Source organism: Hyla sarda, chromosome 6 (assembly GCF_029499605.1).
Source record: "Hyla sarda isolate aHylSar1 chromosome 6, aHylSar1.hap1, whole genome shotgun sequence".
NCBI classification, from domain to species: domain Eukaryota; kingdom Metazoa; phylum Chordata; class Amphibia; order Anura; family Hylidae; genus Hyla; species Hyla sarda.
Genome location: NC_079194.1, coordinates 55,674,501 through 55,689,990, shown reverse-complemented (window position 1 = coordinate 55,689,990; position 15,490 = coordinate 55,674,501). Strand labels below are relative to the sequence as shown.

At 42.9% G+C, this 15,490-nt stretch overlaps 1 protein-coding gene across 2 annotated transcripts in view; it reads right to left on the bottom strand.

The window, feature by feature from the left end:
- Nucleotides 1-15,490, bottom strand: part of GRIN2B (glutamate ionotropic receptor NMDA type subunit 2B) — a 544,413-nt gene that overhangs the window by 482,516 nt on the left and 46,407 nt on the right. Inside the window, exon 1 of one of the 2 annotated variants that reach the window (XM_056523792.1) lies at nucleotides 14,079-14,094. The exons of the other annotated variant lie outside the window; for it this stretch is intronic. The gene's annotated coding sequence lies outside the window, so the exon portion shown is untranslated. Of the gene's footprint in view, nucleotides 1-14,078; nucleotides 14,095-15,490 lie in introns of those variants that run through there. 2 annotated transcript variants of the gene reach the window in all.

Genomic DNA, 15,490 nt, shown 5'->3' with positions numbered 1-15,490 from the left:
AAGGAATCATCCGACTTGTAATTGGAGGGAGGGAACTCAAACAGGAAATAGCCATTTAACAAAAAGAAAGCAGCAATGTTATAGTAGACTCACAACATAGCCATTTAGCCCCAAGACAAGCAGGGATTCTTTCTAAGCATGTCCATTACTGTCTGGCAGGTACATACTAAAATCACCTTATAATGGGTAACCCCTTTAAGGTCAGTGCAGCTGTTTATGCTAAAGCCCAAAGATCCCGAGTTGTGACGCTTGTTAATGGCTGACAGATTTTTAGTTTTTTTTTTTTTCTTTTTCTTTTGCTTCTTGACTGTTCACGCAGCCATTTGCTTGTTTTCTCCCATAGGCAGTGTCTGTGAATACTCCTGTGTGGGCGAGCTCACCTTGAATGCATTTCTGAGCTCGCAGTTCAGTGACAAGATTTTCCGAGGGTCTGCAATCACGGCGTATAATTATACACAAGCTTACCAGGGTGAACAATGGCAGTTTAGAAAGGCACAGCTGCCCTCCCCCTGTCCTCTGTTCAGCACACTGTAATGACAACAAGATGATTCAGCTCCCAACCAGAATTCTTGATGAACTCACCATGGAGACAGAACAAGGCAGATACTACATACATGCCAACGGTATCGGGGAAAAAAAAGCTCAGCTGAAATCCACCCACTCGTGTTCGACGAGCCCTCCCCTATACATATCAGCTGTCCCAGAAAGACTTCAATGGTACATGCTCCTTTAAAAAAAAAAAAAAAATACCCTTAATTAAACGCTGTGCTCCGCGCTACCTCCAGCCTTACACATCAATGGCATCATCCTCTTACACACATCATTAGATTTTAGTGGATTTTCTTTCCTACACAGATTAGTATCCTTTAAATAATTCAGAGGGATCGCCTGCGTGCACACGCTACATTACAAGAGGTTTTCAAAGAATCGCACCTCTGCGTGCTCAATGCTTACACAAAGAAGGATCCCTGCATTTCTTAACCCACCGGCGTCCAAAGGCTATGCCCAAAATACCAATTGAGAGGTTCTGTAGTGATTACGTCCTTTTTTTTTTTTTCTTATAAAATGCAAAAAACCTTTATACATTACAAAATAAAGATTCCAAGCTACATTAAGCTTTAAAAAAGACAGTGTTGTAGGGATGTCTCAATACTGATAGTGTACATTTGCACCAGGACTTGTATGTAGCACTGTTTACTTGTCTGCCCCGGTTCTGAAACCACCAAAGTCTCTTTGCTTTGTGTGTCAGTGGGTTTCTTCCTATTTCAGATAATCACTGTGCTTCTTGGTTAAGCAGTTGTTCAGTACAACAATTCCCAGAATGCAATGATTTCCCTCAGAGCTCTTCCTCACAACCCTCACACCCTACTCCACTCCCACAGCACTACTGCCAGTTCCCTGCCATTTGCTGCAGATTTCCCTTCCACACAGCAAGTCTGCAAAAGCTGCTTTATTCATTGCCTGTCTGCTCCTCTGCCTGTGGCAGCATAAACACACCTCATTCTTCCCTCAATCTCCCAATAAAGATATCTATGCATAAGTGTATATGTCGGGGAAATAGGCTGTATGGTCTGGTCACAGGTGATGACATTGCACAGTGGGCGGGGCTAGTGCAAGTAAAAAGCAAGATCCAGCCACGCCTCCTGAGAAAGCAGAGCATGATACATCTTCTAGGTAGAGAGGGAGGAACTGGGGAAGCTGAAGACACCACACTGACAATGAAAGAACTACACAACTTCCTGTCAAAAGCAAATTAAACAAAAATATGTTTAAGCCAGTACAATCATTTATAACACTATATTAGTAAGTTAAATGTCTTGGAGTGATAGTTTTATTTATAAACAATTATCTGATACCAAATTACACCTTTAAAGATCATCACTGTCTTTCTGATGGTGCACAGTCCCTCTTGGGACCACCATTGCCTCCTGGTGATGTCTGGACACACAGGAAATAGCTGCTGACAGTAATTGACTGAGCTTGTATTTTCCTGTGTGAGGACGTGGACCAGGAAGCTCTGAGCAGCATGATTTCAAGGGACAAACTCCTTTAAAGGGGTACTCCGGTGGAAAACATTTTTTTTAATCACCTGGTGCCAGAAAGTTAAACAGATTTGTAAATTACTTCTATTAAAAAATCTTTATCCTTCTAGCACTTATTAGTGGCTGTATATTACAGAGAAAGTTCCTTTCTTTTTGGATTTCTTTTTTTTCTGTCCACAATGCTCTCTGCTGACACCTCTGTCCGTATCAGGAACTGTCCAGAGCAGCATAGGTTTGCTATGAAGATTTGCTCCTGCTCTCGACAGTTCCTGATATGGACAGAGGTGTCAGCAGAGAGAGCACTGTGGAAAGAAAAAAAACAATCCAAAAAGTTTTTCTGTAATGTAAAGCCGCTAGTTAGTACTGGAAGGATAAATATTTTTTAATAGAAGTAATTTACAAATCTGTAAATTACAAAACTTTCTGGCACCAGTTAATTAAAAAATAAATAAATACATTTCACCGGAGTACCCCTTTAAGAAAAAAATTCTTAACAGTGCACTTGACTAACCAGTGCAAATATGATTGAATAAGGTAGAGACGCGGTTGGAATGGAGCTGGTGGGACATGTTGCCTGAGTACTGGGTGGGCGCCATCAGATGAATCTGCCTAAACTAAGGTATTGGTAAATGGGTTGGAACGGCAAATTTACCAGAGGTATTGGAAAGCCCAGCTAAACGGAACCTGTTATGAGATTTTACCCTATATAACTGTTGGCAAGATGCAGAGGCGTAACATGTAGCTTCTGGGCCCCAATGCAAAATCTGCAACAAGGTTCCATGTGCCAATCATAATATTGGTCTTTTATGGGACAGATGTGCATTGGAGCAGATGTGCATTGGAGCAGATGTGCATTGGAGCAGATGTGCTTTGGAGCAGATGTGCATTGGAGCAGATGTGCATTGGAGCAGATGTGCTTTTGTGTGACTGCTACCTCTGTACCTCCTATAGCTACACCCCTGGCAACACATTATATAGGGTAAAATCTGCTTTCTCACCATATCCGGATGTCTTCAGGGCCATTCGCCTGATTTTCTAATGCCCTGCAAGTAGTTCCAGGGGTGGCAGGCATCCTGTAGTAGTCACCGCTGTGTAATCACGCCTCTTGATTGACAGGCCACTGCCTGGGCTGTCAATCTCGCCTGAGTAGCTGAAGTTACAGCTGGAGCAGTGGTGACTACTAGAGATGAGCGAACTTACAGTAAATTCGATTCGTCACAAACTTCTCGGCTCGGCAGTTGATGACTTATCCTGCATAAATGAGTTCAGCTTTCAGGTGCTCCGGTGGGCTGGAAAAGGTGGATACAGTCCTAGGAAAGAGTCTCCTAGGACTGTATCCACCTTTTTCAGCCCACGGGAGCACCTGAAAGCTGAACTAATTTATGCAGGATAAGCCATCAACTGCCGAGCCGAGAAGTTTGTGACGAATCAAATTTACTGTAAGTTTGCTCATCTCTAGTGACTACTACAGTAGGTACTCCAGCTGTTGCAAAACTACAACTCTCAGCATGCCCGGACAACCTTCGGCTGTCCGGGCATGCTGGGAGTTGTAGTTTTGCAACAGCTAGAGGCCCACTGGTCGGAAAACGCTGGTTTATTGCATAATACTGAAATGTAATTGTTTTTCCATATTTACAGACAAGCAGCGCATTATCTTGCACTTCAAACAGCATTTACTGATACGTTGTATTGTTTTCTGCCCCAGTGAATCTCGCAATCTAATCCAGGCAGAAATCCATGCAGACGCACATAAGGGTCAGGGTGACAGGAAGGCACTTAGCTGCCTTATACTGATCTGTTGTTGTTTTTTTTTTTTTGTAATAAATATTTTTTACTAAAAATGCTAATAGGAACGGCTAGCAGCACATTTATTATTTATTGTCTCTTTTATCCATACATTTGAGTTTTTTTTTTAATGCTTTCAGTATTTATTTCTGTATTTCAACTTGCTGTCTTGTAGAATGTAGTCAGGTCTGGAAGCTATATATATAAAGATGTATTGACGTGTTATTGACCTCTTTCTTTTATTAAACCCCTCATTGGGGTAAGTTTACTATTCCAAATGCCCCCCCCCCCCAATTCGGGCTTCACAAAAGTGGCATATGTGCTTTGCATCACATTTGTTATATGTGTTACATGCTTTATGTATCTCCTCCAATTGACTTTTCTCTAAAGAGGGCGTCACTATAGGGGATTCAGAGGTAGCAGTCCCACAGGGGCCCTGGTGCCTTAGGGGACCCCAAAGCACATTTGCCCCATAAGAGACCAGTATTATGTTTGGCACATGGGGCCCTGTTGCAGATTATGCATTGGGGCCCAGAAGCTACAAGTTCCTCCTCTGGCAAGTGTGATCTACAGGAAAGGGGCGTGGCTTGAGGTGGTGCAGTATCTTAGTGCAAAATAGTTGGTGGAACCCATTGATGCTAGCTAAAGACAACACAATAGTGCCTAAAGAGGCACCAAATATATCACAGAAACATCCGAGTGCTCTTGATCAGTTCTTTCCACATCTACCATAACTTTGAAAGTCTGTTTAAATCTGCAGATATGATCCCTTATCCTTCGGATAGGTGATAACTGCTAGATCGGTTGAGGTCCCACAAGTAGGAACGCTAATGCCATAGACTTTGAAAGGAGCAGCAGGGAGAATTCGCAACCCCCACATTATTTAAACTCCTCCTGTCTATAACCTTCTCCAGTCTGGAGATCGGTGAGGGTTCCAATAGTTGAACCCCCACCAATCTGGCATTAATCCAGTCTTGTAATGTGGTGATATCATTTAGATATACTTCTTCTCTACCTCACAGTTAAAGGGGTACTCCTGTGGAAAAAAAAAATGTTAAATCAGAAAGTTAAACAGATTTGTAAATTACTTCTATTAAAAAATATTTACCCTTCCAGTACTTTTTAGCAGCTGTATGCTACAGAGAAAATTCTTTCCTTTTTGAATTTCTTTTTTGTCTTGTCCACAGTGCTCTCTGCTGACACCTCTGTCCATGTCAGGAACTGTCCAGAGCAGCACAGGTTTGCAATGGGGATTTTCTCCTGCTATTTTATCCTGCTGGGATTTTCTCAGCAGAGTGCACAAAAAAAATGAAATTCAAACAGAAAATAATTTCCTCTGTAGAATACAGCTGGTAAAAAGTACTGGAAGGGTAAAGATTTTTTAATAGAAGTAATTTACAAATCTGTTTAACTTTCTAGTACCTGTTGATAAAAAAAAAACTAATGTTTTCCACCAGAGTACCCCTTCAAAGCATGATTGTTCTGTTTCCTCTCTGGTAAGTAGAGAAGTGGAATTGTCTAGAGATCTGCGAGGGTTCCAATTGTTGGACCCCCACAAATATGGGATTTCTGGCATTAATCTAGTCTTGTGATGTGGTGATATCATTTCCAAATGCTTCTTCTCTACCTGTCAAAGAAACGTTCAAGCATGATTGGTCTGTTTCCTCTCTGGCAAGTAGAGAAGTAGATTTGTCTGGAGATCGGTGAGGGTTCCAATAGTTGGACGGCCACCAATCTAGAATTTCATCTATCTAGTTTCAACCATCATATGCAATGTTAACCTACCAATAATGGGTCCCATATTCTCTTTTTTCTTGTTGGTTGGGACACCCACCTATAAGCAGGCGTTGCTTACTTTTTTCAGCAACCGGTTTTGTCTTTCTAGGAGGGATCAGCAGTAGAAACTATAGGGAGAAGAAGTAGGGCAGTGATGTCCCTTTTCTGTCTACTCCCCTCAATGGAAACACCGGCCAAAGAGCGGGGGTGGACTATGTGAAAACTATCAGCTCGCAACAGTGGGAAAGGTTCACACGTATCAGGGATAACCAGCTAAATCCTATACCTCCATATGAGATATTTATGGCAAATTCTATAAAAGTCTAGAGTAAGAGTAGCCCATTAGGTTTTGTTACATTCTTTGGAAAAGTAGATTTTTACAAGCTTTGTGTAGAATAAAACATGGCGGACAGCAGCAGTTTGCAGAATCCCATGAAGTACCTACAAACTTTCTGCTCCTCTCCACCATTGTTCTGTATAAAGTATATGGACCGGACATCAAAAACACCACATTGGCACAAATAGATCCAGTATACAGGAGACATTCTTTGGGCCCGTCGCAGCTTTTGGACAGTGTAGAGTTGAGCTTTATTCCTAAAGAGTGCCAGTCCTCGTCTCTGTCTACAGGGCATTAAAAAGTCACAGCTAAGGGAAAAGAAATGATGTTTCCTGTCAATTGAAATAAATGGTGCCGCTGTGCTACTCACTTCAATGGAATGAGATATAGTTAGGTGAGGAACATACCGAAATACTGGGTGTAGGCAGCTCATATGATTAATGCCCCAAGGGACACATTTGCTGAAGGCAAAGACCAAAATAGACTAAAGTGAGCCGTGTTAGACTATGCAGAACAGATTGGTCATGTGAGAGAAGGGCTGCATCTGTGACAATGCGGGACCATTCCCAAGACGGAGGCTTGACACCTGAAAGTGTAACTAAGCTGATACCATAGGGCAATAGTGTTAGTTAACCCTTCTTATTAGCACTTCCCAAAAAGCTTAAGATGTTCACATCCATACTAGAAAGGGGTTATCCCTTAAAAAAAAAAATACTGTATTATTAAAAAATTTGAAAAACATGATAAAATAAGCAATTTAATAATTGAAATATACAAAAAATATTCATGAGATAACTTATATTGGTGAGAGTGGTATTGCCCCCTCTATTTTTATCCAAAGTCTAAAACCATGTCCACCTAGTGAAGTTGTGATGGACACAATAAAAAAAAAATGTGTCACGTCCGATACTATAGACTTGGACTTCCCATTTGACATTGAATCGTAAGCGCCCCGATTGCCCTAATATCTTGTGTATCATACTCTGAAGTGTCCTAGGATTTAGGTTTTTATATTTATCTGGTGCTGGGTTGGGTTCCAAGCAGCTGTACAAAATGATTGACAACACAGGAGATGTACGGCTGAGCAGGAAAAGTAGCAGCGGCAGCAGTACAGTAGGGCTAGTAGTGGCCAACATTTTAGGAGTTTCATGGTCACAAAATTGGCAAATTATTGGGAGATTTGAAACGATGCAGTTTGTACCAAATGGATTTGCTTATCTGTAGTGGACATGCATGTGCCGCTCGTCTTGGTCTATTAGCTCTGGCTTGGGGCTGCACATTAATCTGATCTTGTGGTGATGTAATTTAGATATACTTCTTCTCTACCTGTCAGAGAAGAGTTCAAGCGTGATTGATCTGTTTCCTCTAACAAGTAGAGAAGCATATGCAAATGACATCACCGCATCACCAGACCGGATTAATGTACAGCCCCGAACCAAAACTCGTAGATCAAGAGAAACTGTGCAATGGTCACGGCTTAATTCACTAAGACAGTGATATAATTCTGGTCAGGGCATCAGGCATCACCACAATTATACTACCTGTGCAAGACTAAGGAATTCCTGAAAACATGGCCCGTTGGGGGGACTTGAGGACCGCGCTCAGGGCCGGTTCTGCCTATAAGCAAAATAGGCAGCCGCCTAGATGCCCTCTTATTGGGGTGCCACTCTGCCCACTGCAAGAAAGTTAGTAGTCAGCATCCAAAGCACCCTCTGCTCATCTGAAGCACCCACCCAGCCAGCACCACCATCGCAATCCCCTCCTCCGGTACCATATTAATCTACATTCTTCAGCTTGATGGAGGGGCACCGTGCCACCTCCGAGGCCAGACAGGCAGGCCCTGACATCATGGGAGGAGGTTTGCTACAGTGTGTCAACCCAGCAGTAAGGTGGGGCGTGTCAAAGGGCAGAGCAAATGGGTGGGTTCAAGGGACGGCAAAATTAGCTGCCTAAAATCCTTGCACCAGCCCTGACCACGCATGGGAAACAATACACTAGGATGATGCAGCCAACAGTGAGAATTCTGAGAAGATAACTAAGCATTTAACTTCTGGATTATTAAGCTCAGCCCCATAAACTCTCATAATTTTGGCATGTCAGATATGTTTTTCAGTCACATATTTTCCCCCCTTACCTATGAAACCTAATAAACTGGATAACCATGCTGTGTAAAAGGTCTCAACTACGGCAACCTACTGTGCCTAATGATAAATCCGACCCTAGTGTCAACCAGTAAAAATCAGGATTAATCAGACAGGTCAAGCAATCGGCTACAATGGCAGACTGTGTCTAAGCTGGATGGTCTATTGTAGGCATCCGGTCTGTCATACTTGTACTGAAGGGAGAAAACATCAGATTTATGTTCTATATAAGATAAATGGGGGAGATTGATCAAAACTTGTCTAGAGGTAAATTTGCTGAGTGGCCCATGGCAACCAATCAGATCGCTTCTTTTGTTTTTGCAAAGGCCTCTAAAAAAATGAAAGCAGCGATCTGATTGGTTGCTATGGGCAACTCAGCAACTTTTCCTATGCACAGGTCAGGTTTAGATAAATCTCCCCCAATATTCTCATACTGGTTGAAGAGGTTATTAAAGGGGTACTCCGGCATTTAGACAATTTATCCCCTATCCAAAGGAGAGGGGAAAAGATGCCTGATCGCGGGGGTCCCGCCACTGGGGATCTTGCACGCAACACCCTGTTCAAATCAGTCCCCATAGGCTTGCATTGAGGGGGGGGGGAGCGTGATGGCACACGAGGCGGAGCCGTGACGTCACAATGCTTCGGCCCCTGTGATCGCCAGTAATCAGACCCGGAGCGATCGTGCTCCGGGGACTGATTTTAACGGGGTGCTGCATGCAAGATCACGGAGGTCCCCAGTGGCGGGACCCCTGTGATCAGGCATCTTATCCCCTATCCTTTGGATAGGGGATAAGATGGCTAAGTGCCGGAGTACCCCTTTAAGGATTCAAAAACCAGAGCTAATTTCTTCCACAAACAGCTCCACCCTTGCCCTCTGGTTGTGTGTGGTATTACAACTTGGTTCCATTCACTTCAAGGGAACTGAGCTGTAATAACACCCACAACCTGAGAACAGGTGTGGCACTGTTTTTGGTGCTGTCTTTAATCTATTACAGCAAATATTGTACAAAATAGTCAGATATTCTATTCTTTTCTTTTTGAATTTATTTTCTGTCTGACCACAGTGTTTTCTGCTGAAACCTCTGTCCGTTTTAGGAACTGTCCAGAGCAGGAGAGGTTTGCTATGGGGATTTTCTAATACTCTGGGACAGAGTTCCTAAAATGGACAGAGGTGTCAGCAGAGAGCACTGTGGTCAGACAGATAGGAAATTCAAAAAGAAAATTACTTTCTGTGGAGCAAATAGCAGCTAATAAGTACTGGAAGGATTAAGATTTTTTAATAGAAGTAATTTACAAATCTGTTTAACTCCGGGTCCGAAGCATTGTGATGTCACGGCTCTGCCCCCGTGTGATGTCACGCTCCGCCCCCTCAATGCAAGCCTATGGGAGGGGGCGGAGCGTGACATCACACGGCGGCAGAGCCGTGACATCACAATGCTTCGGCGCCTTGTTCGGCAGTAATCAGACCCGGAGCAAACATGCTCCGGGGACCGATTGTAACAAGGTGGGGCATGCAAGATCATGGGGGTCCCAAGCGGCGGGACCCCCGCGATCAGGCATCTTATCCCCTATCCAGAGGATATCTTATCTTAAGATGTCTTAGCGCCTGAGTACCACTTTAAAGGAGTATTTTGGAGCAAAAAAAAACTTTTCAAATCAAATGGTTCCAGAAAGTTAAAGAGATTTGTAAATTACTTCTATTTAAAAATCTCAACCCTTCCTGTGCTTATCAGCTGCTGTCCAGAGGAAGTTGTGTGGTTCTTTCCAGTCAGACATTGTGCTCTCCGCTGACATCTCTTTCCCTGTCAGGAACTGCACAGAGCAGGAGCAAATTACCATAGCAAACCTCTTCTGCTCTGGACAGTTTCTGACATCAGCAGAGGTGGCAGCAGAGAGCACTGCATCTGATTGGAAAGAAGTACCTGGCTTCCTCCAGGGAAGCTGCTAACTTTTGGAAGGCTTAACTTCTTCCCCCCCCCCCCCTCCCCCGGGATACCCCTTTAATGCGAAGGTTTACTACTCTGGAAACGTACTCAAATCTTGTTTCATCCAATAATGTACAAATTATAATCAGGAAATAACAAATTAGAAAAAACAACATATTTTAGAATTTGGCTCTGATCAATTAAAAAAAGAATTGTTACACATTCCATTTAAGGATCCAATACAAATAAGTGGTAGCAGCTGACTTTGATATGCGTATAGAGGTGTACCAACTCTTTCCTGACATTGGTGGAAAGAAAGATTGGGCAGGTGAATTTCAACACCTGATCCTTTCATTCTTAAATGGGCACTTTCAGAATCAAAAACTTTTTATATGTTTACCATCTTGGCAAAACTTTCTAAAAAAAACTAAAAAAAATAAATAAATAAATACATCTTGGCATCTTCTTTTTTACAGAAATCATGGCTTATAAAAAAAAAAAAAAAAAAAAAAAGACCACTAGGGGTCGCCTAGTGCATCATCATCATTGTCTCAGCTGAAGAACAGGCTAGGACACAGTCCAGGAAGTGAGGGCGGGACTAGCAGTCCTCTGTGCTCACTCCTGTCCTATCAGACTGCAGCATGAAAACAGAGAGGAGGGGATTACAGAGCAGCCTGCAGTGATTGGATGAAGAGAGCCAGCACAGCAGACTCAGGGAGGAAGTGAATGCATGGTGAGTGAGGGCGGGTTCAGCGATTGCCTCAGACACGCCCCTTACTGAGCAGTGGATGTCAGAATGAGGGAGCAGCAGAACAGAGGAATTTGTGAGCGAAATACAGAAACTAGACACAGAAAAAAGACATGTAAAGCATCGGCATGACCTAGTGAGTAAAATATGTAGGCATTATTTTGTTCTGTGATATGACAGGTACACATTAAAGGAAATAAATAGGTGCCTGGCAATGGCTTATCCACCTCGACTCACTAAAAATGCATGGATTCTCAGACTAAGTGAGCATGCATGTGAATGGGGACAACTGAAGTAATAGCTGTTGGCTGAACAAGCAGTTATTGAAGTTGTATGGTCACCATTAGCGACTATAAAAGTAAATCCGGCCAACAGATGCAATTTTTTAGTGTAGAAAACTCCAAACAAAGTGCATCATTCTTCAAGACATGCTTTAGAGAAATGACAGTGTGAACAAGCCCTTATAAAAAGTGTACCGGGAACAATAAAACCTGCTCTATAATGACTGCCCATAAGATGGCAGAGATCCCGAGGTGTTGCTGGCAGCAGCTTTTGTTACTATTCAGCTTACACAAACCTATTTGTATAAGGGTATGTTCACACTACGGAATTCCGCGGTGTGAACTTAACATTAGTGTGAATTGGTCTCCGAAAGACCCGTTCCCACTGTGGAATTTAAGCGGCGGACAATTCCGCCGCTGAAATTGTTCCGCGCAAAGAAAGAACATGTTCATTCTTTGCGCGGAAGTCCGCGAGCACTGCACAGCCGTCAATGGTGGCGGCCCAGCGAGCGGAGATTCCGTTCACACACTGTAGTGTGAACATACCCTAAGGCTGCATTCACATCTCGTTTTTGCAATACGGGTCCTGTATCCCGTTTCTGTACAAAAAACGTATGTCTCCAAACCGGACAGAAATGTATGCAACCGTATATGCCTCCTCACGTTTTTAACCGTATGTCCGTTTGCATACGTTTAAATACGTTTTCCTTGAAAAAAAAAAAGGGATACGGTTTTATGTTTGTCAACATTTTAAATAAAGTTATTCTTTTTTTATTGAATTTCCCCCCAAAAAAATAAAATAATGAAAAACAGTATTGTGCAAACCGGATGTAACCGTACGCACATACGATTCAATACCGGTTACCATAGAACTTTCATTTTAAAATAACCGTATACAGGTTGGATATGGTTTTTGACCGGGACACAAAACCGTAGTAGACTACGGTTTGGTGTACCGTTAAAAACCGTATAAACCCCGTAAATTATGCAAAACGTACATAACCTGATGCTACGGTTGGCATACGGTTTACAATGAAATGTCTATATATATATATACAGTAATCCCTCAACTTACAATGGCCTCAACATACAATAGTTTCAACATACAATGGTCTTTTCTGGAGCATCGTAACTTGAAACCAGACTCAATGGAATCTGCGAAACGTGTCAGTGGCTGGAAGAACCGACCAATCAGAATGGCCATTTCACTGGTAAAACCCCTGTAGTCCTAAAGTGCATGCACTGACTGGTGTCTGGTAGCGCCCCCTACAGTACAGGGAGGTACTAAATGTTCTGTACTCTTTACCTAGGCCAGGGTAGCTGCTACTTTGGACACCAGGTGAGGGCGGCTCCATTTTCCTTTTTTTTTTTTTTTAGGACATTGCGTGTTCTGTACAGGGCCCTGAAGAAGCTTCTGTCCTCTACAAAGACCAGTCTTTCCCAAAGAGGGTGCCTCCAGCTGTTGAAAAACTGCAACTCCCAGCACGCCCGGACAGCCGAAGGCTGTCGGGGCATGCTGGGAATTGTAGTTTTGCAACAGCTGGAGGCACCCTCTTTGGGAAACACTGAAATAGACAGTGATTTACAGCTTCCAGCAGATCTTTATTACTTTTATATGTAATGATTTGCTTTATCTATATTATTTATCTACTTATTTTTCTTTAATTCTCACTTTTTCCTATTTTTGGATGACATTTTTTGGCTTCAGAACCAAATACCAGGTTTCCATAGAGGTCTGGTCTCAACATATGATGGTTTCAACATACAATGGTCGTCCTGGAACCAATTAATATTGTAACTTGAGGGACCACTGTATATATATATATATATATATATATATATATATATATATATATATATTTATACGGTTTGCAATACGGTTCGATACGATTTTTTTCAATGAAACTGGATACGGCAACCGTATTGCAAAAACGAAATGTGAATGCGGCCTAAGAAAGAAACTATATTAAAAAAAAAAATAATAATAATAATAATTACTGCAATAGCAACTCGTCAGCCGATTTTATTAAACAACACCCTTTCAGTTTTACATTGCTACATTTTTGTATTTTGTCTCCAATTTTTTCCAAAATGGCCCATCTCCATCGACGCCCTCACGTTTCCATGGCAGCCGCGGTCTCAAGCTAACAATTTACAATATAAAAGCTTTGAACTAAAACATAAAAGCCAAAATTCCGCACTGGCTGGTGGTGTTAATTGTAATGGTTGGAGGCCTTTACATTGAAAATGTTCAGAATTGAGAATTAACCACACACACACACAAAAAAAAAAAGAAAAAATTACCACCCACTAAATGCAGTCTCCGCAGGTTGCTATGGCGACATAAATAACCGTAGGTTTAAGGCCTTTAATTTACATTCTAAAAGCCTGGAAGAAATAAATAAATAAAAAACAAGATTCTGTTGGTTTCCATGACACAGAACTGCATGTAGTACGAGGGGGACTGTATCACTGGGAAGGAAAGAGGACACAGAGAAGGGCTTGTGTGTCCATTATAGGTATAAATGTAGGAATCCAACTAGGGTTGCCACCTGGCCGGTATTTTACAGGCACAGGCCCAGATTTATCAAAATTTGTGAGAGAAAAAGTGGAGGGATTTTTCCACAGCGACCAATCACAGTCCAGCTTTCACTTTACCTCAGCTCGTTAGCTGAGCTGTGATTGGTTGCTGTGGGAAAATCCCGCCACTTTTTCTCTCACACATTTTGATAAATCTTGGCCCTAGTCGGTATTTTTGCCACCCTGCCAGTATTTTTATATTAAAAAAATACCTGCAATGCCATGGCGGGTATTTATCCAACCAATCCACCAACTCCCGAAATGTTGCACCATAACCTATACTAGTGTTTCCCAACCAGAGCGCCTCCAGCTGTTGCAAAACTACAACTCCCAGCATGCCCGGACAGCCGTTGGCTGTCCGGGCATGCTGGGAGTTGTAGTTTTGCAACAGCTGGAGGCACCCCTGCTTGGAAAACACTGACCTATACTGTATACTACTATAGAAATGAACAGGACGGCTCACCTCCACTGCAATCCCCACACTCCGCACGGACTGGCCGGCAGTGCCTCCGGCCTATTACTAGGAGCAAAAAGACTTGATGTCCAGCGAGGTGGGATGCAAAACAGGATTTCTTTATTTAGGACACATGGTCAGCACATAAAACCAACGCGTTTCGGGTCAGACAGGACCCTTAATCATGGCATGCCATGATTAAGGGTCCTGCCTGACCCGAAACGCGTTGGTTTTATGTGCTGACCATGTGTCCTAAATAAAGAAATCCTGTTTTGCATCCTACCTCGCTGGACATCAAGTCTTTTTGTATACTACTATAGGGTATGTTCACACTACACTACAGAATGTGAACGGAGTCTCCGCTCGCTGAATTCAGCGAGCTGGGATTCAGACTGGCAGCTGGCGGCGACGGTAGGACCGCGCGGCACCGCGCCGTCACCATTGACGGCTGTGCAAAGCTCGCGGACTTCCACGCAAAGAATGAACATATTCTTTCTTTGCGCGGAACAATTTCAGCGGCGGAATTGTCCGCCGCCGAAATTTCGCAGTGTGAACGGATCTCGCGGAGACCCATTCACACTAATGTTAAGTTCACACCGCGGAATTCCGTAGTGTGAACATACCCATATAGTCCAACGTGCTGGGAATAGCAGTTTTCGTTTGGGGCAGCTGCTGAGCCACAGGCTGTATCAGGGCATGCTGGGAGTTGTAGTTAGTAACTAACTGTAACTCCTGAATTTAATTTTTAAAAAAGCGATCAAAAAGTCACATCGAAACAAAAAGGGTTCTGTTAAAAACTACAGATCATGGCGCAAAAGATGAGCCCTCGTACAGGCCCGTTTATGAAGAAATAATAAAGTTATAGGGGTCAGAATAGGACAAAATTTCCCCCGCATATGTGCATCCTGTGATGTTACCCATATATAATTAATTATGCAGATTAGCATGGCCGGTATTTTTTGGGTGGCAACCCTAAATCTAACACTAACGATCATATAACATACAAATACGCAAAGACGAGATGAAATCTAAAACAATCAGTAGTATAACTTATAAATTAATGGTGTGCAACAAAAAGTAACTTATCCCCTATCCACAGGACTGATGGGACCCCCCCGGGATCTCCTACGAAGTCCCCGGCTATCTCAGAGGAGCGCATTCTGGGGACGGTACACGCTCTTTTAATTCTCTTTAAAGTGCCTAAGAGACCCAAGTGCTGTACTCGGCCTCTCCGATACTCCCATAGAAATGAATGGAGGGTATGCTGTCCCAGCACGTACTCCTCTGTGAGAGTTGGTGCCTGTTCCTGACAGAAAGTTGTGTAGTCCTTTCTTTGTCAGTATGGTGTTGTCTCAGTAGCTCCCTGTCTCCTCCTTCTTTCTAGAGTGCTGTTTTAGGAGGTGTGGCTGGATATTGCATCT